The sequence below is a fragment of the Lagopus muta genome, chromosome 8, assembly GCF_023343835.1.
Source record: "Lagopus muta isolate bLagMut1 chromosome 8, bLagMut1 primary, whole genome shotgun sequence".
Classification (NCBI taxonomy): domain Eukaryota; kingdom Metazoa; phylum Chordata; class Aves; order Galliformes; family Phasianidae; genus Lagopus; species Lagopus muta.
In genome coordinates this window covers 26,467,950-26,490,552 of record NC_064440.1, presented here as the reverse complement: position 1 = coordinate 26,490,552, position 22,603 = coordinate 26,467,950, and the positions used below count along the sequence as shown (strand labels likewise).

Below are 22,603 nucleotides of genomic sequence, written 5' to 3'. Positions count from 1 at the left end.
ATGCATGTTCCACATGCTTCCAGAAATTCTCAGAAGACCCCTTCTTGTATTTCTTTCTAGAACCAGAATTTCTCATTCCTTTGTTTACTTGAAATACCTTGGGGAAGGAAGAAGCCTGACCTTCAAATTCACAAATGAATCATTGTTGGAGTATCTGGAGCAATACTTCAAGAGAAAAATCAGCACAGGGAGTATTTTGATGGCTATTCAAAAATCAAACCCAAAAGAATCTTTCTTGCCATCCACTCTTCTAATCTCACTTTGAAGTCACCCAACTGATCAGCTAGGTCTGTAAATATACATAAATACCAGGGAGTATCAGGCTCTCAATATACATGCCTCTGACTTCTGTATTCTCAGCACCTATACCTGATCCAGGATCAGCACAGTTTAACAAGTACTGTCATTACCTTCATTTTTCTCATCTACTTTAGGGCACTCTGCAAGGCTTTGGTTTGTTTTGTTTTGCTGTAATGTGATCTAATTCTATTCTAAGTCGAAATGTTGACAAGCGTATGCTTCCTCTGTAGGTTTAGAGTTTGTGGGTGAACAGTATGTCTCTGTACCACATTTAGCTTTGTGCTTTGCTGGAACAGACTGTTCCAACACTTTCTTTTTTTTTTTTCCTAGACCTCACCTTTCTGCCCATATGAAATACAAGCCACTTGCTCTTTCCTATCTCTCTCCTGTATAATGAACTAGTTCATTTCCTACGCTGTCTTCCTTTCACTGTCACTTTTTCTCTACATCGTGACTATCCTTCAGAGGAAGTCACCTCTTCAAACAAAGTGCTGTGCTCGATTGCTGCTTTGTAGTTTGCATAACCATGATGATCTTGTGGCCTGGGGTCTCTGGAGAAGTTGATGGAATGTGATGCTGTTGCTCCCTAGGGAACTGAAGGGTGTTGGATCTACACCCTGTGATTCAATGCCAAACTATAGTATGAGATTCTAGGCATTTCCTAATGTCTCTGTTTTCTTTTAAGCAGGAGTTGCAGTTGTCATGGATAAGTGTAGTGAATGAAAGAGGAAGAGGATAAGAAGGCTTGTGCCATGGTGATGCCTGGGCATTTAGACAGCAGTCCTATCAGACTACTGTAGCCAGTTAAACCCAAACTCAGAAACTCAAACTCAGCAGAAGAAAAAACTGCACATACAGTTCTCAAACAGTCTCCGGATTCAAGTGCAGATGCAAGAAGTAGGGAATATAATTTTTGGCAGGCAAAACACAGCCAGCTAGGAACAGTTTGGGTAGGCAAGACTCTTGAAGAAGGACTTGTAGATCTGGCTGAGAGCAGGTCTGTGCAGCTGCTATTATGCACTGCTGTTGTTTTCTTGGTAATACTAGATTTTTTTCAGTTCTTGGTGCTCATTTGTAAACACATTTATAGTTGATGTTCTTAGAGTTTAATATTTTCTTTGAAGTAGACCTATACATCTTTAGGGATGTTTTCAGACATGGAAGAAGTGCCTCAGTAAGTAGCTGTCATTCTTTTCTCAGTAAGTGTATTGATGGGCTAAGAGTTTAAGAGTTTTTCTGCTTTCTCCAGAGAATATATTCACATTTCTTTGACTGATTTTGTATCTATTCACCTGGTTTGCCTATTCTGTTTGTGCTCTGAATTGGGAGCACATCTCTGCGGGAAGCATAGGATTTTACAGAGGAAGTTATTGATCTAGATGCTTCGTGAGAATTAGTTTCACATGTGTGTTCTCAAACCTGAGATTAAATGGTTTTTATCTTCTCAAGCATTAAATGAAGCATTTAATTTTCATATTTTTTCTTCTACTGTGAAGAACAAAATATCTACAGAAATTGCAGTAGTCTTTTTTTTTTTTTTTTTCCAATGGTCCTGTGAGAAATTCTGGCTTTGCTACAAGCAGTGATAGGTTTCCAGTCTTCAATGGCAGTGGGGTTTACCCGACACTTGGGGTTGGGATTTTTAGCAAATAGTTTGATAAGCAGGTTGTATAATTCTCACTTGCCTGAGATTTTGCTACTACTGAAGGCTTCAGGTTTATACATCTGTCTTTTTCTAAAGGAATACAACTTAATGTAACACCAGTTACACCTTCCATCTGTCTCTGGACTCCTGTGAATAAACAGTGAAGGCTGTCTGGAACCGCCCTATGTCCCACAGTAGCAGGTATGCTCTTCTTATTAGATTGGTCCCAGTTTCGTAATACAACCTTTAAAACTGGGGATCACTGGACTGGAAAGTCAACTGGAAACAACTCACCTTGTTTTCAAGGCCTTGTTGAGATCGTTTGTTTTGCTGAGTGAGTGTGATTTCACTTCAGGGATGCCTCGGGTGCCAATGATAGCTCCCTGCTCAGGATGATGTTGATTATGAGACCTGGCCCATGCCTTCAGATGAACCTAGCAGATTTTTCCATTGTAATTTGGAATGCTGCCTCCTTTGGTACCAAGTATTAAAAAAGACAATTTTCCATTAGAGAAACAAACCGGTACTCTCTCCTGCATCTCCTGCTGTTCTTTATTCACCTCTTCCATTACCATGGATATTTGGCAGGACCTTGAAACCTCTGGGCACTCACTCATCACTTCTTCTAAAGTTGTGATGCTTGGGGAAGGACCAAAGGACCCAGGAATCCTGTAAATGGCACGCGACCCTGTCCCTCCTCATTCCCAATGTCTTCGCTCATCCCCTTATGCTTTCCTCTGTCTCTGCATCCTACCTACAGCTCCTTCCTGACATACTCTAGCCCCTACTGCAAAATTAGCTGGGTGCCCTCTCACCTGGCCAAGTAAAGTTGATATTGTGGCTGGATTCATTCCACAGCAATGAATGCGGGCACACCTGGGTCAGTGCCTCCAGCATAACCACCATGCCCTGTGGGCAGGGACTCCACAAGTCCATAACAACTGGGGTAAAGCTGGCACATTGGGACCCTCCACACTAAGGCATTTGGGCAAGCCAGGAACCCCAGCATCAGGGGGGCCCACCAGTTCCACAGGAGCCCAGACATCTAAAGGACCCACTCGCCTGCGGGGACCCCCTTTTTTAAGAAAAAAAAAAATTGATACTGAAGAAATAAGGGATATTTCTAAATACTACTTTTGAAAAATATGTCATTGTGCTACATACATTATATATTTAAAATACTGCATTTAGTAACAAGTTCTGTCATCAAACAGGCAAAATCTTCTTTGTGAAATTAGTGCAGTTCTAGTACTCAGGATCTGTCAGACCTCTGTCAGATTAATGGTTGTTAAGTGAGGATATATAAACTGTCCTATTTAATATATAATGAAATTCTTCTAATGAATACGTGAGCTGAGATTAAGGCTCTTAATGTAATCACTGACAGTCCCAGTGCATGGAAAATAATACTTATACATGGAAACTTTCATTGCTGTTAATTTTTCCATGTGGTTATTGTGCTTGCAGAGATCCAAAAAGGGCCATTTTCCTGGAGGCAGAAACAAAACTACAGAAGCTTTAGAGGTAGCTGGGCAGAAAGCCGTGGGTCTGACTTTGCTGACAGAAAAAGTGATCTTGGAGAGAAGCACAGTCTGACTTTTTATTGGGAAAGTCATTCAGGTGGAAAACTGCTGATCAGTTATACCCTCGTGATGTTTCAATGGAGTCTGACCGTCTTATTTTCTAAATCCCAGTGCTAGCTTCAGGTGTCTGGGGGAGAAATTCCTTGCTGGGAAATGGATGACTCTGTCAAGGTGTTGCTGGCTGATCCTCCCCCTCCACCACACTGATGACTTCTTAAAATTACAGCTGATTTCTCAGGAGCAAATTGTATGGTTTTTATGAGGGCTGCATCTGCTGAATGTTAAATAGATTTTGTGCGTACTGGTGTCAGGAGACAGAAAGAATAAACAGTTCCTAAGCAGACAGAAAGGCCATATTTAGGTCTACACTGAGTATGACCTCTGCCTGCCAAATGAAAAAAAAATAATAATAATAAAAAAATCCCAAACGAAAATGCCTTTTTGTTTCCTGTAATTTTTTCATTATCGTGTTTTAAAACATTCAAATATAGATCCACAGTCTAGTGCTGGGAAGCCCATACCATCCTGTCTCTACGACAGTCCCAAGAACACAGAGCTCCTTCCATGCATGACACGGAAGCGCTAAAGGACCTGCCCAGCCTCCTCTGGAGCCTCACCCCCTCCCTATTCATGGCCCAGGGCCCTGCTTCAGTCCCTGCACCAGCAGTGCTTTTGGATATCAGACTCCAGCTCTGCCACAGCCCTGCCCTGCCTGGCCACCACCCACAGGCTGGCATCCTGACCTGGCCTCAGCCTGTTCCCATTCCCAAGGATCTTCCTGACCGTCTGGAGCTGCGCCCGACCCTGGTTGCCTTCACCAGGCCTGAATGCAGCTCTCACCCCCAGAGGTACATCTCAGCCAGCCCTCATCCCATCCCTGCCCCCACTGCCAGGGCTATGCCAGCTCCCTGGATAAGGTGTGGTAAGAATCCTGGCTGTAAGTCCTGCCCAGTCCCAGTCCTGCCAACCCCAGAGGTGCCTTCGCTGCTCCTGGCCTTCACAGTGCCCTGACACACGATGCACTGAGACTTTCACACACCATTCTACCTTATGTGCAACTACTAGGAAAGATTAATCCACAGAAGTCTTAGGCTAAAGGGAGCACAAAGGATTTCCATGACTCCCTCTTTATGATTTTCCTTAAAGAGTGCAAGCCTCAATTTTAAAGAGGTTTTGGTCTTAGGACCCTGGGGAATGCATCTGTGTCACAGTGGAGTACAGAAATACCTGAGTTAGTTTCAAATGAGGTGCTTTGGATATCAGAGAGCAGCCCAGTCACGGAACTCAGCATGGGCTAAATTTACCCTGCTTCTCTGCACTGTGTCCATGCGCTGGTTTAGTAGTTTGACAAATGGTCTGCAGGTTTGAAACAGCTTCAGAAACAGGCTGGCATAAATCCCAGGTTCGAATAGGAAGAATAGAGTGCCAAGAGACACTGGAAAAAGAATTTCTTGTGAGCTGCACTCACAAGACTTCAGACCTTGAAGAGAAGATTCTGAGCTCCTGATGCAAGCAAACTTCAGTAAAACTGCTTTCCAGTTTTACAATTGCACAACCAGGCTGGTTTTTGTTTCAACCACTTCTGAAGTTGCTAAAAAATTACCAGTTGTAGGAAGCCCCTTTTGCCAAGACTCGCTCTCATAAGTAATGCTGAGCCCCTGCATAGTGCTCTACCAGGAACAAAAACGCAGCTTACCATGGAGAAACACAATGTACACCTTCGGGAGGGAAAGAGTTGAGAAGATAGGACAGCAATTCTTATTTGTTTCTAAAGCTTTTTTAAGAACAGACTGTATTCCCTGGCTTTCCCTTTTATATATTGCTTCCTTCAGCATGCAGACTGCATAAATGTGAGCAGAGAACCACAAACTCTGTGAGCACAGGGTATTTGGAACACATAACAAGAAAGTTGTGTTGGTTAAATCTCACCTAATGCCCAACACAAAGTAATGCTTCTGAGGTTCTGTTCCAGCAAAGGATAGTGATATTTTATTTCCTCAGCACATGATAATGACTCACTTGGTCATCTGTGTTTTGAATGTAGCAGATTCTGTTGTGTGGGTACGTATGTATGTGGTGGTATTGGGAAGAAAAAGCTAGGGCTGAGTATCTGAATACTCTTTGAACTAGAGATGGCTATTGTCATCTAACTTGCGCTAAAAATGCTGTAAATACTGGGTGATGGAATAGGAAGCTTCCTTCACAACTCACTGCATAAATAGCTGAGAGTTCTTGCACAGCCACGTGCTTATTGCTGAATGCAGCAGAATGCTGATCTTCCAGGTGAACTGCAAATTGAAGACTAACAATGAATGACCAGATAAATGATAAAAATTAATTTAACCAGACAGTTAAAAACACTCAGAACTCTTATCTTGATGTCCAGAAAAATGCTCCTTTGATTCAGCTATCACTGAAATGGGTGTAAATCAGGAACAGTTCATGTATATCTTATACCTGTGCTATAACTTCTGGTAAGTCTCACCAGCTTGATGAGTTGTCATTTAAAGTGTCAAAGAGGTTTTATTCAAAATGGGTTTTGTAAGAGCACTCTGCAACACTTAGCTATTTGGAAGAAAACAGTAAAATAATGTACAAGGAAAAGTTTAGGCAAGAATAATCAGCATGAGGGCCTAGTTGGACACATAACAAAGTTTAGTTATTATTATTTCTAAACCTTGAGGCCAGGCTTGCAACAGTGAGAGCTTTTCTGTACTGTCTTGAGAAGTACTAACTGCTTAGAGGACAGAGAGGTCCCAGTCCCCTCATTTTGTGTCAGGTTAATAGGAACAATGTGAAGGACAAAATGCAGCGCATGTTGAAAGTATATGCCTGTGGGCTACATATTTCACGTAGCTGGAAGGCTGCTGCCTTATAGATCCAAGTAACCATTAAGAATGAAGCCAGAGCCTGATGATGCCCAGTAACAAGGCCAAGAGAGAGCCATTACTATCAGGCATACGGGCAGCCAAGTGAATAATACAGCCACGAGGAATGTCTACAGTGCAGCTGTTGAGAAATGCTTATTAAAAGTCCTAACATGGCTTCTTGCCCCCGACAAGTCATTTTTGCTGAAATAGGCATCTTTCCAGGTTGCTAGTGAGATTCTCTCTGTTTTCAGCATTGTGTATTTTGGATATGTTTAGCCAAAGCTGGTTGGTTCTTCCTATCCATATCTGATACTTTTTATCATACCCATCATTTCAGCTTATCATCACCCTCCTGGGAAGCTTCAGTTCCTCAACAGAAATGGCTGGAAACCTTCCCTCATAGATTGTTTCCTTAGCAATTCAATCAGGTTAGCAGGAAAGGCTGAAAGCCAAAACTACAAATAAGCTAGGCTTTATTTTAGTAAAGGGAACACTAAATTTATCTGCTGCTTTTTCTCTTTTTCATTCCTTTTGTATATGAAAGGTGAGGATGAAGTCTTCCTCTGTAAGTCTTTGAATGCTGTTAAAAATAATGGTGTCTCTAGTAAGGGGTCTGGTGTATGTGTGGTACTTTTTATGTTTTCTGTATTCTGTAGTCTTAACTACCAACTTCTGGCAAGCCAATTAAAGCTATTCCTTTGCAATCTTTTACTCTTTTTTTGTTTTGTGTGTTTGTTTATTTCATGACATGAATACATTGTTGCTCACAAGTTACATTCCATATTTGAAATAAAGTCTTTGTACAGTACAACCAGAAAACTAAAAATAAAACAACTTGCTATACAAGGTTCTACAGTGACTATACGATCTATTTATCCCATTTACTCATTATCCCATTTAGTTTTAGAACTTTATCACAATAGTATTTGATTGTTGTGAGCAAAGTCCTACCACTAATATTTAAGATGAACTGGGAAGTAGAACTTATTAGCACTACTGCTTCTACAAAACCATATCTGCGTCAAAACAGCTTTAGAGTCTTAGCCACATCTCAGTCAGCACAGCCACATTCTGATGCGTAGTGTTGAGTGCTCTCAAGTGTCCTTGCATTCCAAGTATTAGGTGCTCCTTCTGGCAGTCTGTTCAGCCTATCACTACCACAAGTGTCTGTGAGACACTTTCTGTTGTGTATATGGACCTCTGAGGTGTCCTGGTGAGAGAAGTGTTAAATCTACATGATATTCATAGCTGTTGACAGCTACAAGATGCTTTCCTTAATCACAAGTGGCAAGTTCAGGATGCAGTTGTTGCTGCTGCCGTTGTCTTTTTTAAATTTCATTATGGTAATCATGCCAATGTCACTATTTGAAGAAGGTGAAGCAGCTGATGAGGTAGAATTCTGGGATCATTTTACTATCATAAAATGGTAAGAAGTGACTGCAAATGTTCTTCATGAAAAATAAATAGAAGACTTGTGTTTCTTGTTCCTTGTTCTACTTGAGTGGAGGAAATCCCAATTCACAGCAGCAGGCATGAGAGAAGGGCCAGAACCCCAGCCTTTGATCCTTCAGTAGTCAAGAAATGAGAAAGCTGAGAGCTGGCTCCTCCTCGCAGGGAGACGTACGATTATTGTGCACTTGTCAACTAGTGGTTAAGGCCCTGAGCAGCAGAAGTGCACTGCTGTGTCCTGAGTGACATTCCACTATTAAGGTGCTGAACGAATTTGTCACGTGCTTCTTCTGCACCATTACTAACATCTTCTTATTTTCTATGTTAGTAAAGCTATCTAGAGGCTAAAGTGATTATTTTCCTTAATGAGTATTGAGATATTGATGTTCAGTACAGCAAGTCTGTAATAACAGTATTAAGCCACTGAACCAGCTAATTTAAAGTTTGATCAAAGAGCTTTTCTTGGTGAAGTGGAGCAGTAATATCTCAGTTAAAAATCACCATACAAGGCCATGTATTACAAAGACCACCACTCACATGAGTAAGGAGCCTCAATTGTATGATCTGCTCTCTCACCCATGCATACCTCTGTCAAAGTTCATTAATTTGGTAATGAAAGAAAATCAGTGTATAACCCCGTGGTTTTTAATGGATCACAGAACCAAGAACAAGCGCTGATGGAGGGTGTGTGCAGAACCTGGAAGTTTTGCAGAAGGATTCCCTGGGTTCCTTCAGAACCCAGCAGAAGTTCAGAGATCATAATGACAGAACTAATACTGTGCTTCTATATGGTATGTGCCTACATACTATTTGGCTCTGCTGTTTTCTCTTCCTGTGGTGCTATTGGTCAAGTAGAAAACAAGCTGCCTCATCATCCAGAACACTTGCAACATGAGACAGTCTCAAAACATCTCAAAACTGAGACAGGGTCTCCATTTATGATAGTGCTAATGAGGAATGACACGCTCAACATTTCATGTGCAGAATAACTCATTCACTAGAGATCCATGACTCAGTGCATAACTTTGCTATAGAGAAACTTTGTATTAGCGCTAATTAAGCCTTTGTGATTTTCACAAAACATGAAACAGCTACCATCAATAATGCCATACTGTGCTTACCAAAACCAGAAACAGAAATCCTTCTTCCTTTAGCATATCTAGGAACACACCGCTTATAACAACTCTATATGCTTATAACTGTTGTCTACATTTTGACACTTGCAGTGGCTGGCTACATTAAATTTCTTTTGGAGGTTTTATTGTGGTTGGTTTGATTGTGGTTTTTGTTCAGAAATGGTGCTCACTGATCTGGACATATCTGGAAAGTCCTGACTGGAACTGATTTTACTCAGAGTGCTCAACTGAGCAGCAATCCATTTGCAGCTATTAAATTCATTCTTTTAAAACAATTAAATTGTAATGTTGAAATTGAGATTTTACTGTTAGATACCTCGACCTAGATGATTGCTGTGCTCCTTAAATCTTTATAGGGTGTAACGAATACGAGATAAAACAAAGCTGCCAGGTTTTGTGTATGAAGTGAGAATACAACCTGCCACAGAAACCACCTTTGCACAGTAACAGGAATAAGCTGTCTCTAATCGAGATGAGCAGAAGCAAAGTAGAGCTGTTTATCCGTCTCTGTTCAATGTGGTATTCTGCAGGTGAAAGACACAAAGAACCCCAAATATTCTTTAAATAAATGGAGACAATGCCTGACAACTGTGAAGGTGAGGCTTATCAAAAGCTAGGTGGCAACAGAACCCTTCTGTCCATAAAGTATTTGCTGCTTGTTGGTGTCAAGAACTATCGGAAGCACAGAACATAAGAGGCCTGAAAAATATGCATCTCTTGCATATATGTCCATCATTTTGGAGAAAGAGAGAAGGTTCACATTTGAAAAGCAAAAGTTATGTAGTGTCTATGGTACTGGTTCTCTGGAAGATGATGATTTGCTGCAGGAAAGCGGCCTTACCCATCAAAGTACTCCTAATAGCAGTGTGATGGTTACAACAAAGACCATTGCTCTCCAGTGCCAGAGACTTCAATAGTTGCTTGATATAGCTATTAAGACTTGCATGATGCATGGGTAGGAGCAGAAGTACTTTTGAAGAGATGAAATCTTGCTGTAGAGGCCTGGTTTTTTTTTGATAGCTGCAGTCTAGTGTCTGTTTCTAGTTCATGATTTAACTTTTACACCTAGCAGCATGTAGCAAAGTCTGCAATTACAAGTCTGTTCCCTGTCATGCTTTTATTATCTCCTGTATTACAGGATTAGCCTGGTCAATAGCACTGAAGTGACCTACCTCCTCTCCATTTGTGCTTTTAGGTACTACATCCCTGGTTTTCAGATAAAGAATGGAAAGAAGGAAATAGGGTAGGCTGATTTGGTTAGCCAATATTGTCCTAAAACACAACTTAGTCTAGAAAAAGCAGTTTTCCTTAAGTATACCAAATAGAGGCATGACCAGTCTAGTCCTCTAAATTACTTGTTGTCTTTGGAGAACAGTAGACAAATAAAGAGTTAACTGGCCTGAACAGCAAATTTAAGCATCTAACCTCTGACTTGAATCTGAAGCTCAGCTTATCCTCATACATTTTCTGTGATCTCTTACACTCGCTTTCATTCAGAGTAAGAAATAAGCAATCACCAAGACAAAAATACTATTGGCAGGTATGTGGCCATCAGAGAACATATTTATATTCTGCATCGATGTTCCTCAAGTACTGTAGCTGATAAGGAAGATTAATTCCCCTTTTTCAGCTTCATTTTGAAGCTGCTGCTTGTATAAGATGAGGACTGCACAGTTTAGTATTTTTTTTAGATAGGCTTGCCCTTCTAAAGAACCACAAGGCAAAATTAGAATTATTACTGAAAATCTAGTTGTTTGCACAAGAAAAGCTACAGAGTTTAAGTTGATACAAAAATAATGTGAGTATCCTGTATCATTCTCTGAACTCTTAACTGTCTAATAATTAAAACCCCATGTGCTTGATGGGAGCAAAAATGATAACTTATAACAGAGATCATAGAAAAAACAGCTTGTCTTCCCTCTAAACCATAAAACATGCCAATATAATCTTTGAAGCATGAAATATGCATAAGCTTTATTATTTTATGTATTGCTCACTCTTCTTATGCTACAATTAATATGCCTTAGTCAGCTATTTAACTTTACATGACCCCTTAATCTTGCATTCCAGTGTCAGCCTGTTAAAGGTTAATAGCATCTTGAAAACACAACCTGACTTCATTAACCTCTTGTAAAGATGCTTAATGTTAAAATATGCAATTACCTATTTTCAGACCTAAAGTGGTGATACACTTTGTGCTTTATTCTTCTTAACATTCCACGATCAGAGACAATTCACCCTTTCATAGAATCACAGAATCCCAAGGTTGGAAACGACCTGCAAGATCATCTAGTCCAACCATCCTCCCACTACCATTGCTACCACAAACCAAACCAGATCTTGCAGCTCCTCATCCAGACGTCTCTTCAACACTGCCAGGGATGACAACTCCACCACCTCCCTGGGCAGCCATTCCAGTGCCTGACCACTCTCTGAGAGAAATAGTTCTTCCTCATGCGTTCTTGCAGTAAAAGCAATCATTATATATTTATTTGACTCTTGGTTCTAAGGGCCAGGTACTCTTATGTTTATTAACGAAGCAAACAAAATGCTCTCTGAACCTCATCTACTCTCTCGTTGTGGGTACCTATCAGCCTTTACTGCTGAAAACACCAAGGCCAATAACACTCCCACATCCTCAAACAGGCCAAAGCTAGGCAGCTCCCCAGGTTTTTTGCTAATATTCAGGAGAGGTTTCCTGTCCCATAGTACACTGTCCTGAATAATTGGTCCCAGCCATCCACTTTGGCCTCTTAATACTGTTCAAGGTTTTATGATCTAATAACAGAAATTAATAAAATAAGCTTGATACCAATTTCTGCCTAGGGCTTTCTTTCTTTCCCTAATGAAGCACTCTGCACCAGTGGAGAAGATGATTGCTTTTCTAAGCAGTAATATTCTTCCTGGGCATCTTTTCAACAGAGTGTTGTAGAGTTCATTGCTGTGCTCTGAATTCCTCTTATTTATCTAGGGACTTTGTTTTTTTTGGTTTGTTAGCTTGTTTTTCTTTTATTTATTGTAAGACTTTAGCTCTAGGCCAAAATCATATATACACAAAGAAAATTGCATGGGTTTTATTTCTCAAGGTAATTTTACTTGATTAATTTTTGATACAGATGGAATCCCAAGGAAGCTCATTATTTGGTGGGTTGAAAGGAAGAAGTAATAGGCAAAGAAGCACCACCACAGGTAGGATGGAAAGCTTCTTCAAGTAGCTTTGGACTCAACTTAGAGAGGCAACCAATATAGACAAGAACAGGGTTTCTTGGTAGGTGCAATTCTCCAGATTTTCTGGAGATAGGGGATACTACAACAGGAGTTCATGAGATACTGATATCAAGGTTGGATCTGAATGTCGAGATGGAAAAGCTCTCATAAGAAGCTGCTCATCTGCAGCTCCCTTTTCTGTGACTCTTGCAGATTGACTGAGCTAGGTTCACCAGGGAGCTTTCTGTCCCTTATCTGAGGATGGGCACAGAACCCTGTGTTGTAAATACTGACTCAGCTTACCAGTGACTAGCAAAGTGAAATATAGGAAATCCCTAAACAAAACAATGGGGAGCAATTTTTTTTAGTTATTTAAGTAGAATTGTACAGGTTCATGGAAAAAAAAATTAGTTCTCCTTTAAAGCCTCTAGATTTGGATGATCATATCATCACAAAATGGCTTGAGTTGGAAGGGACCTTAATGAACACCTGATCACTTCTATGGCTTTTCTGTTTTTGTTGTGATGGTGGGGGGGGGGGGGAGGGTTGTTTGTTTTTTGCTTAATCTGGAAGAATAATATGCTGACATGTTTCTTTGTAGTGGAGCTATGAGCCTGATCTCAGGAATGGAACCCTAGTGCTGTTCCCTGTATGCAGTAGGGAGCACACAAGCACTGGAATTTTTGTGCACCTAATTCTGTGTTTGCTCCTTTTGTTTCCTAGTGCTTAATGATAAGAAGGCTTTTTTTCTCTCTTGCACTGGCCACAAAGTTCGCAGCTGACGCTTTTGTGAAAGAGTGAAACTTGCAGTGGAGTAGTGCATGTGCACGGTTCTGGATGTCATTCTCCAAGTGAGAAATCAGGGCACTGCTCCCATTGTTTTCTCCCATTTCCCTCAGTGTTCATATAATGATATAGAATAGCTCAGGATGATCAGGGGCCAACCACCAAGCCCTGAGAAAGGTACTGACACAGACCTCACCAATCTCTGCTAGCTAGTGATTGTGAAGTGTGAAAGGCAGACCTTGCTGCCAGTTCTAAGCAGGACAAACAAATAGTTGAGAGTATAATTTCAGATATAAACCTTGGTTAGAAAACCCTTCTCTGCATGCTGATCCTACAAAGAGCTTCAAGATTGAGACACGAGAAGTAAGAGCAGATGATCCTACATCTTCTGCTCCCCTTTCCAAAGGCATCAAGACTTCTGTGGATCTCTCCAAATGGATCCAGATAATCTCTACAAAGCTGGGCAGGCAGCTAAGTGGTGCTTGCAGCCAGGCAGAGAAAAGGCTGGCTGTTCTCTCCCAGACTTTCACAGCTGCACAGAGCATAGTGTCTCCCTGTACCACCTAGTGAATTTATGACTGCTATGAATGTGTAACTGTTACCAGGGAAACCCAGAAACTACAAGTTTGGATCTTGGCAGCAAGATATAAGGGAAAAACATTTTGCTCTTTAGGGGGTCAAAAAGGAAAGGCTGAAACAAACATCCTAAACATCTTTGAATTGGAACAAAGTTGGGATAGGTTAATTATTCCAAAACATACAGTTATAGCTGTGAAAGTGCCAGTGCTGTCCCTGTTATGTCACTCAGAAAACAAACATGGAAGATCAAGTGCAGAACGTCTAACTTCACACATCTGAACATATTCCTTAGACATTAGATCATTACTGCTGCCCTATAACTTCAGCTCTGACCAGTGGATATTCCTTATTCCTTCCTTATTGCACTCCACAACTTCCTGAAGGGAGGTTGTGACAAGGAAAGGTTTGGCCTCTTCCCCCAGGCAACAAACAGGACCTGAGGAAATGGCCCCAAGTTGTACCAGAGGAGGTTTAGATTAGACATGAGGAAGAACTTTTTCTCTCAAAGAGTGGTCAGGCACTGGAATGGCTGCCCAGGGAGGTGGTGGAGTCGTCATCCCTGGCAGTGTTCAAGAGGTGTCTGGATGAGCAGTTACGAGATCTGGTTTGGTTTGTGGTAGCAGTGGTAGTGGGAGGATGGTTGGACTAGATGATCTTGCAGGTTGTTTCCAACCTTGCCATTCTACGATTCTATGATATAATGAGGTGCTGTTAGAAACAAGATATCAACTGACCAATATTTTTTCAGAAAGTGCTGATAATTGCTACTTCTTGAGAAAGAGTTTACTTGTATTGTACAGCAAAGAAAACACGCAGTGTGGATTTCTGGTAAACTGTGTGCAAATACCACTGCTGTTATGTTGACGTACTTTTTATAGCTTTTAAAAACTTTTTTTTGTGAGAACTCATGCCTTTAGACACATGTTTTATATCTTTTAAGTGCTTGAGATTTTTGAAGTTGTGGAAATAACATTTTTGTCTTTTAGTAACATTAGCTGACATCTTATTTACGTTCCACAGTTAAATGAAAACAGTGCTTTTTAAGTTTATTTTTACTGAACTATTAAGTAGTTGAGAGACAGCTAATATTAGCTCTTACATGGGCCTGTCTGATTTCACTCACACTGCACATCATGTACAAGTTTGATATGTACTTGTGTTGCCTACAGATGCTTGCATCCTTACTGCAAAGTTAGATGACTGTTCCATAACAAGCACAGGAACGTGTTTGATCTGATTCACATCCTCCATCTAAAAAAACAGACAAGACCTGCTCACCAAGTAATAAGTCTGTCTTTATTTAGTTGGTGGCCTTGGTTCCTGGATTGCTGTGCCACAAGAGCAGTTTGAGTACAGTGAGACCCTTGTTATCTGGAAGATGGCTCAATGTTTGCTGTTGTGCCTTGTTTCTGTGGAATGATGACCAAGGAAACTATTGAACTATTGCAGGGATATATCATGAGAAAGATGCCCAGAGTCATCTGTCCACATGCTGTGATGCTGGCTCACGTTTCCAAAGCAGAGTTGCAGACAGAAGAGATCATGACAGCTCTGAAGAACTTTGCTATCTATGCAAGTTCCTTTTTTTATCCTTTGTAGTGAGTCACTTTGCAAGGCTCCTTTTTTGGTTCTCTTTAGTTAGACTGCTGATTCCTTTATCTTGCATGCCTGGCTTACCCTGAAACTTGTGACTTGGATGCAACAGGGGCTGTTGTCATATTTTTTCTCTCTGGAATGGTTGAAGTGTTATCCTTCCCCTATTTTTAAATTATTATTATTTATGAAAATGCTTCTTACAAGGACAGAATTCACTACCTGCAAAAATCTACATACAACCAGCTAGGGTCTGCCACACAGACTTCAGGCAGAATGCTATGGGATTCCCATGAAAATGACAGCATTTTGCTTTGAATGGTAAACTCACGGTGATTCTGACCCCCACCATCTTCTCAGAGCTCGGTGTCCTTCTGTGGCCTGTGTGTCCATCCCAGTATGGTCTCAAAATTTTGACTTCTCTGGATCTACTTCAAAGTACCCACAAGTGATTAGTGGGAAGTACTGAAGCCCTGCCTGATCTCCTTATGGGTCTTTGGGAAAATAAAAGAGGAAATGCAGCTTAATAGGGCGTACAGGGAAAGAAAGAGAAGGAACTGTTGTGTCTTGCATTCTTCAGCACAAACATATTGACTCCTTGATTCAGAAAGAGGGGGATGAAGGGAATGCATTGTAGAGAATCCTTATAGAGTAAGCTAATTCTCTTCCACTTATATTCATCCTCTTTTTTCTTTGGAGGTAAATGCACACCCAAGCCTGAAGAGACATTCAAACAACACTTGTATTTATTGAATTCAGCTGCATGGAATCACTGTCTCTTGAAAAAAACACTTGTGCAGAGACAGAAAATAGATTGTTACATCCAGTAACTGCATTGAGGCAGGCTGGAAATAACAATTTCTTCCTTTCCTTCTGGACTGCACTGTGATGGGGTTGATGATAAAACAAACAAACAAACCGCCTGATTTCTAAAGTGCAAACCAATTGTGATAGACAAAAGCCCCTCTAGACATAGCACTTTCTTGTTCACTTTATGGCTTTCTGGTTGTAAGCCAAAAGTCTTAGTTGCTGACTAAAGTTGCAACACAGATAAAGTTTTTAAAGGCGTAATTCATGAATCTAATAACAACACTAAGAGAAGTGAATGTACATTGTCATCTCACTAGTGGATCTAGCTTCACATTTTCCTTGTAACATAGCTAAGTATCTGGGAGCAAGAAAATATCTGGGGTAACTTTCAGACTCCAGTGGGTTTACTATTATGAAAGAAGCCTTCCCACTGCCTTCATTAGGAAGAAAGGGGCACTGTGCAAGAGCAGCTTGTCAAAGCAGAGCCTCATCTTCAGCCCTGCATTGGAGGAACTGTGCCCAACAGCTGGAGCACATGGGGCTCCTCAGAAAGGAGATACACTGGCTGTGAGCTGGCATGGGCCAGTTGGGAGCTGCTATGCTCCACAAAAAGGACATTGCCAGGAAGGGAGAACTTATCATCTGGAATATATTTTGGCTGTACTGCACAAGTCAGTAGTGCATCCATACACGCTTATGTGAGTGCTGGCACTCTTAAAAATGAAAGAGGTAGGGTTGCTTCGTGTCACTCAAGAATTTTTGCTATTCATTTAGCTGGAGCCATGATTTCTCACTAAATCAAAGCCTGAAATGCCCAGACAGGCTACTGCAGATTTATAAACCGAAGCCACAGCCCCCAGTTTCTATGACAACTGGCACTACACCTCTATAGGATCCAGCGCTGCAAACCCGTGACATCCTCTTTCTGTCACTCAATAGTCACTCATGAGATTCATTTGTTCTTACAGTTGACAATAAGAGCTTCTTGTTTAAAAGCAGGTTACTCTGCTGGCTGCCTAGGGCTTCAGCATTTGGGCTTCAAACATTTTGAGATACGCTGATTTGCTTAAAAGCTGCAGTCTTTTCTGGAATGTTTTTAAATTGTATAAACAGTCCTACTAGTTTTATGGATTCCTAAACTGTTATCTTTTTATGCAGGCACAAATTTAAGTTGACGGTGTACTTTCTAAACTTCCACTACAAAAGGCCAACTTGCTGTTGATAGAGGAATATCTATCAAGTGGCTCTATGACGTCTTACAAGGGAAGATTTTTCATGAACTCTGACTAGGAAAGCAACTTGCTATGTATATATCTTTTGTCAGTTCTTACTATGTTTAGTGTTTGTGGGACTCCTGGTGGTGGGAAGGGGAAGAGAAGAGGAAGAAAAATACAAGGGTTGTTTAATAGGGAAAGGAAGGTATTTTCACTGAATGTTTGCCAGTTGCTATCATCTTGCAGCCAACAAAAGCCTCAGTGCTTTGAACCATCTCACTTACAGGCTGCAGTGTACTGGTGCTTTCCTTACACACATACTTCCTACCTCTCCTTAAGAGTGTCAGTGCTGCTTTAGAAGAGCAGCATGGAAAATATTTGCAATGACACCACCTGTGTTTTATTTTCCTTATTTTGGTGTCTGAAAAAATCCTATGGTCCAAACGATCAAAAGGGACAAAGTCAAACATGCTGCATTTAGGGTTTTAAGCGTGACTTGGCCTTCTGCAAAATATATATTTTCTCAAGCCATTCATTCTAACAGGCATTAGATTATGACAACCTTGTAAACACACAATCTAAAGAAAGTAGTGGATGTTTGCAACTGTTTTGAAATCTCCTGACTGAAGCAGTTCCCCACTAAAGAACAGAGTACTTATGTTGGGTAGGATGCTCTCGCTTGCTGTCTTCTGCCTGCATCCTGAAGGCTCTGGAGGGAGTAAGGGCAGCCTCCTGTACTGAGGAGTTCCATGGAAGATACGCTGTGCATTAAAAATAAACTGCTGTAATCACTTTCTAATTGTCTGCCCAATTGCAGGGCTAAACAGATTCCAGGTGGTAGTGATACACTATGTGCACTGGTTTCCTGTGTTCCAGCAGCATGGCTGAGCCTTGGGAACAGCCGGCCAGTGGTATCACTGGGGGGTTTGAGGAACTGTCAAATTCTTCTTTGTCTAGTTTCTCTTGCCTAGTTTGCCTCAAATTATCAATAAGCTTTATTATTTTACACACACGACATTTAAATCCTTATAGGTGACACTTTTCATGCTGAAAATGCATTACACTGTTGTCAGGCTTTCCAGCTGGCTGAGTAACAATAAAAAACATTCATTTGGAAACTGAGCAGGGAAGGAAAAGAACTTGGAAATGTATTTTCTAATGCTTTCATTTAGATATTCCCAACGGACCATGCAAACAATTCTTCCCATCTATATTATGAAAGAAGTCAGGAGAGGTGGTTTTTTTGTTGTTTTTTTGTTTTTGTTTTTTTTAAAGTCTTTTAAAATTAAAACCTTTGAGAGCTTAATTAAAAGTACTGTAAGAAAAACATGCAGTTCACTTACAGCAATTGACTTGAGGCTTACATACTACTGCCAAATCCTGGAATGAAGAATGTTTTAATATTGAAGTGGGACAGGAACAACTGTTTTGTGCGTTGTTTATGTTAAAAAAAGAAATACTTAGATTCCATGTAAATACTAAAAAGGAAGTTGTTGTGGTTTTTTTTGTTTTGTTTTGTTTTTTAATTTGTAAACAGACCTGAGTTTTTTATGGACCAGCTGGCAAATGGGATAAATGGCCTGGGAAGCAGGTCTGGGCCAGATATAGATGTGTCTGTGTGTGAGGAACAGCCAATGGATGGACCATGAGGTCCAGGACAACTCATAGAGAAACACTGTGGTTCTGGGGGGGTGAGCGGAAGACTCATTTATGTGCACATATGACTGTGTGTGTGTGCATCTCTGTGCATGAGGCAGCTTGAGATAAGATGACACAGAGGTCAACTACTAAGACTACTGCCTAAGGCCAACTAATGGGATGATCCTTATTGTATGTTCATGCATGTTTCCCACAAACATGCCTTCATTCTGATGAACCATGAAGAGAAATAGGATGAGTCTCGTGGTGCTGTTTTTGTTTGTGTGAGTACTGAGTATGGGACAGAAATGGGTAGAAGGAGACCTTAAAGCCCTTCCTGCTCTGCATGCTCAAGCTGCCCATGACCCTATTCAGCCTGGCCTCGAACACCTCCAGGGATGGTGTTTCTCTCTGTGCTGATCCTCGTTACCAGCTATGTGCAACTGGTGGCAATACATGCTCAGCCTCCCTACCGGATTCTGCAGGAGACACACTATGGAGGCACAGCTTTATAGCATCATTATGTGCATCTTTCCTCATACGCGTAACTGTAGCACACCTAAAGTTGGTACATTTTTATCAGTTCTTCTTTTTTTTTTTTTTCCCCCCTGCACATCCTTAAACGCCTGTTCTGAGACTGAATCCTCCCCCCGTGCCTGCTCGGATCACCTGGGCATCCTTAGCAAGGGATTTCCGCGGGCACTTTCGCGGTGAGCCCCGTGTTCCGAGAGCACGGCGGGCAGCCCACGGCCGCTGCCTCGCCCGCCCTCTGGCGGCGGCGCGCAGCCACGGAGCCGCGGCCGAGCCGCTCTGCGGGCGCCCGGGTCTTAATGGGGCGGCTCTCGTTTCACGGGGAGCGGAGCGGCAGCCATCCTGCAGGGCGCACCGCGGTAGTTTCTGCTGTTTCCCCACGAGTTGTGATTTTCTAAGGCCAATGTTACCCAGTGTTGGTTAGAATTCAGTTAAGACAAAGGAGAACCGTTCAATCCCCAGACTTCAGCTCACACCCTCTCAACATCTGTTTTTCCTGGTATTTATGGTGAGGCTTTGCTGTGCTACCTGCTGTGTGGTGTCATGACTCCTAGCAATGAGCAGCACTTGTGTTTTCCAGCTCACTGAGTTGTCTACCTGCACTGAATTTTATGTGTGTTTTAAATTAACCCCACTGGCTTCAAAGCCTATATTTTTCCATGGATAAAGTGTTTTTGGTTGCCATGAACAGAAAACAGTAAGAATCAGGTAGCTGAGCTGGATGCAAAACTGGAGTGATGAGAAAAGGTAACTATAGAGACAGGATTTCCCCTGGCACAGAGGAAATAAATTAGCATCATGACTCAATAAACCTGGGCAAAGGTTCCTGCCAGAGATCAATTTCTGAAGTCTCTGTCTATATGACTTTCAATTGATTGTCTAACATGATGGTGCTAGTGGTTTTCAGCTTCAGTACACCACCAAACACAACAGAAACAGGCGCAGAAGTGACATAATATAATACAGATTGATTCATCCAGCAAGGATGCTACCTGGAGGTGAGGCTTAGGGAAGGACCCCAAGGGTTATTAAAGCTAGCTTCCAAGAAGTGGCCAGACTCTGAGTTCTCTACCAACTACTACAGCACTAGCCTTTGTGTGGTTACACCTCTGTGCACTCAGTATGAACTGAGGGCTCAAAACCTCTCCATGTAATGATCAGCAGAACCAAAGTGTTTGCACTGAACCAAGAAATCAGGCAGTGCTGGTCTAGAGCAACAGAGCAAGAGAAAACTCTACATCCAGACTGCAATCACAGCTCAGGTTGTGCAAGTCATGCAGAGCAACAACTATACATCACATACAATGGGGAATCACAGCTCAGAAAGTTTTGTAGGGGTGTTTGTTCTGAGTTTCAAAGACTTGAACAGATTGTAGCAGCAGAGCTCAGTGGAGCCCTACATGTGACCTGCTAACGTTACAACAAACTCACAGAACATTGAAATGACTCAGACTTCGGTGCACAAACAAAAAGTTCATTTGTCACACTGTTTCCACAGAGCAAGGCTCTGAGCCCAGACTAGTCAGTTGTCAAGACCACGTTCCCAACACACCATTAACAATCATTTATGATTCCCTAGGTGCACAAATGCCCCTAACATCAAATGCTTGCCTGATAAGTGGTTGAAGGGTCCTTGCACCCTGAGCAGAAAAGGGTAGCAGAAGCATGCATATCAGTGAATACTCAGGAAACACACCATCAACACCCCTCATTATGGAAGTTTTTTTGCAATGAGAACACTGGAGAGGACATCTAGGCCTGCTTTGTCTTACTGAGATTACAGGAATAGAGGAAATAGCACACTGAATTATGCCACATTCAAATGAGCAAAACCTGCAGAAAGGCCATGGATGCCTAAACGAATGAACAGCCAGCCTGCCACAGCTCCTTGCTGCCCTCAGCACATGGGCTGTACTTGTGTACTGCTGTGCATCAACATCAACCACACTGTGACACAGAAACAAATGCAACACCTGCAAACCCTATAACCAAATGAGCAAAATGCAGTTCAGATAAAATATCGTAATAAAACCACACTGGTTCTTACCGTGAGATGCTTCTTACAGCAGACCTAGTCTGGAGGAACAGCTCTTGAATCGTGTGGAAGCAGAGGAGATCTGCACGCCAAGAAATAAGGTCTTTTCTCGTCTGTAGAGTGATAAAGCCATACACCTGTGCTTCCTCACCAGGAGGTCACAGGGTAAAACCTGTGGTAAAAAGCCCGGCCGGAGGCAATCACAGGTGGCAATACCCCAGCGTTATCAGAACGCATGCCCACATTTCTACTTGTACCGTCTGTGCAAGCTATCCAGTGCCACTGCGTGCCCATACAGCATGACACAGGAGCACTGCAGCGCTCGGATTCACTTGCAGTGGGATTACATGAGAAAGGCAGGTCCTGCTGTCACGGACATTACAGGTCCGTGTTCAGAGAAACGATTTCCAGGCTTTTCCACATTTTAAGAGAAAATCTTAGTCACTGTTTTACAACTTTGCCATTATCAAGGTGTAACCGGCACAGACAATGCTGAACTTTTAATTATGCTGCACAGTTATCAGGTGATGTCTTTTACTGCTTCAGGGAACAACAGATTCACCTGTAGCTGCTTCAAAGGCAGCGGTGCAGTGGTGTCTCGTAAAAGAAAGTTAGCCGAGGTGGCGCCGGAACGGCACAAACACAATTACTGTCCGCATTCTGCCGTGCGGAGTTCCTGTGCTGTGTGTGGCTCAGGGGGCAGCCGCAGCCCTCGGGCAGCTCGCGTTTTCCCGTGGCAAATCGCGCAGCTCGGCACGGGCCGCCTCTCGCGGGGGCAGCGCAGGGACGCAGAGCTCTGAGGAGCGGTTAACGGCCGCCCGCAGCGCGCGCGGGGGCCGGCAGGGGGCAGCAAACCCCTTCGGGAGAGCGGCGGGGGCCGCGCGGCGAGAAGCCGCGGAGGGGGGAGCTGGGTGAGCCCGACGGTCCGCCCGCTCACAGCCCTCGGGCGCGCCTCGCGGCCGCCGGGGTCCCCAGGCGCCCCGCCGCGGTCCGGTCGCCGTGCACGAAGGGCGCCGGGAGGTGGCGGCCCTGCCCGCTCGCACCGCCTCCCTCCGCAGCCGCGCTTGGGACCGCCTGCGGACGGCGGCGCTGAGCGGGCGTCTCGCGGCCGCGTGCCGGCGGGCCCGGGCTGCCGGTATGCAGGCGTGAGCTGTCCTGCGGCTTCACTTCTCCGCCTCTCGTTCACCTCCGGCAGGGTTCGGGGTTACGCGTATTCGTTGTTTCTTC

The 22,603-nt window shown here is 42.6% G+C and overlaps 1 protein-coding gene across 1 annotated transcript in view; it reads right to left on the bottom strand.

The window, feature by feature from the left end:
- Positions 1–21,627, bottom strand: part of PLCL1 (phospholipase C like 1 (inactive)) — a 230,373-nt gene extending 208,746 nt beyond the window's left edge. The window contains exon 1 of the mRNA XM_048952611.1: positions 21,389–21,627. The gene's annotated coding sequence lies outside the window, so the exon portion shown is untranslated. The remainder of the gene's footprint in view (positions 1–21,388) is intronic.
- Between the last annotated feature and the right edge of the window lie 976 nt (positions 21,628–22,603).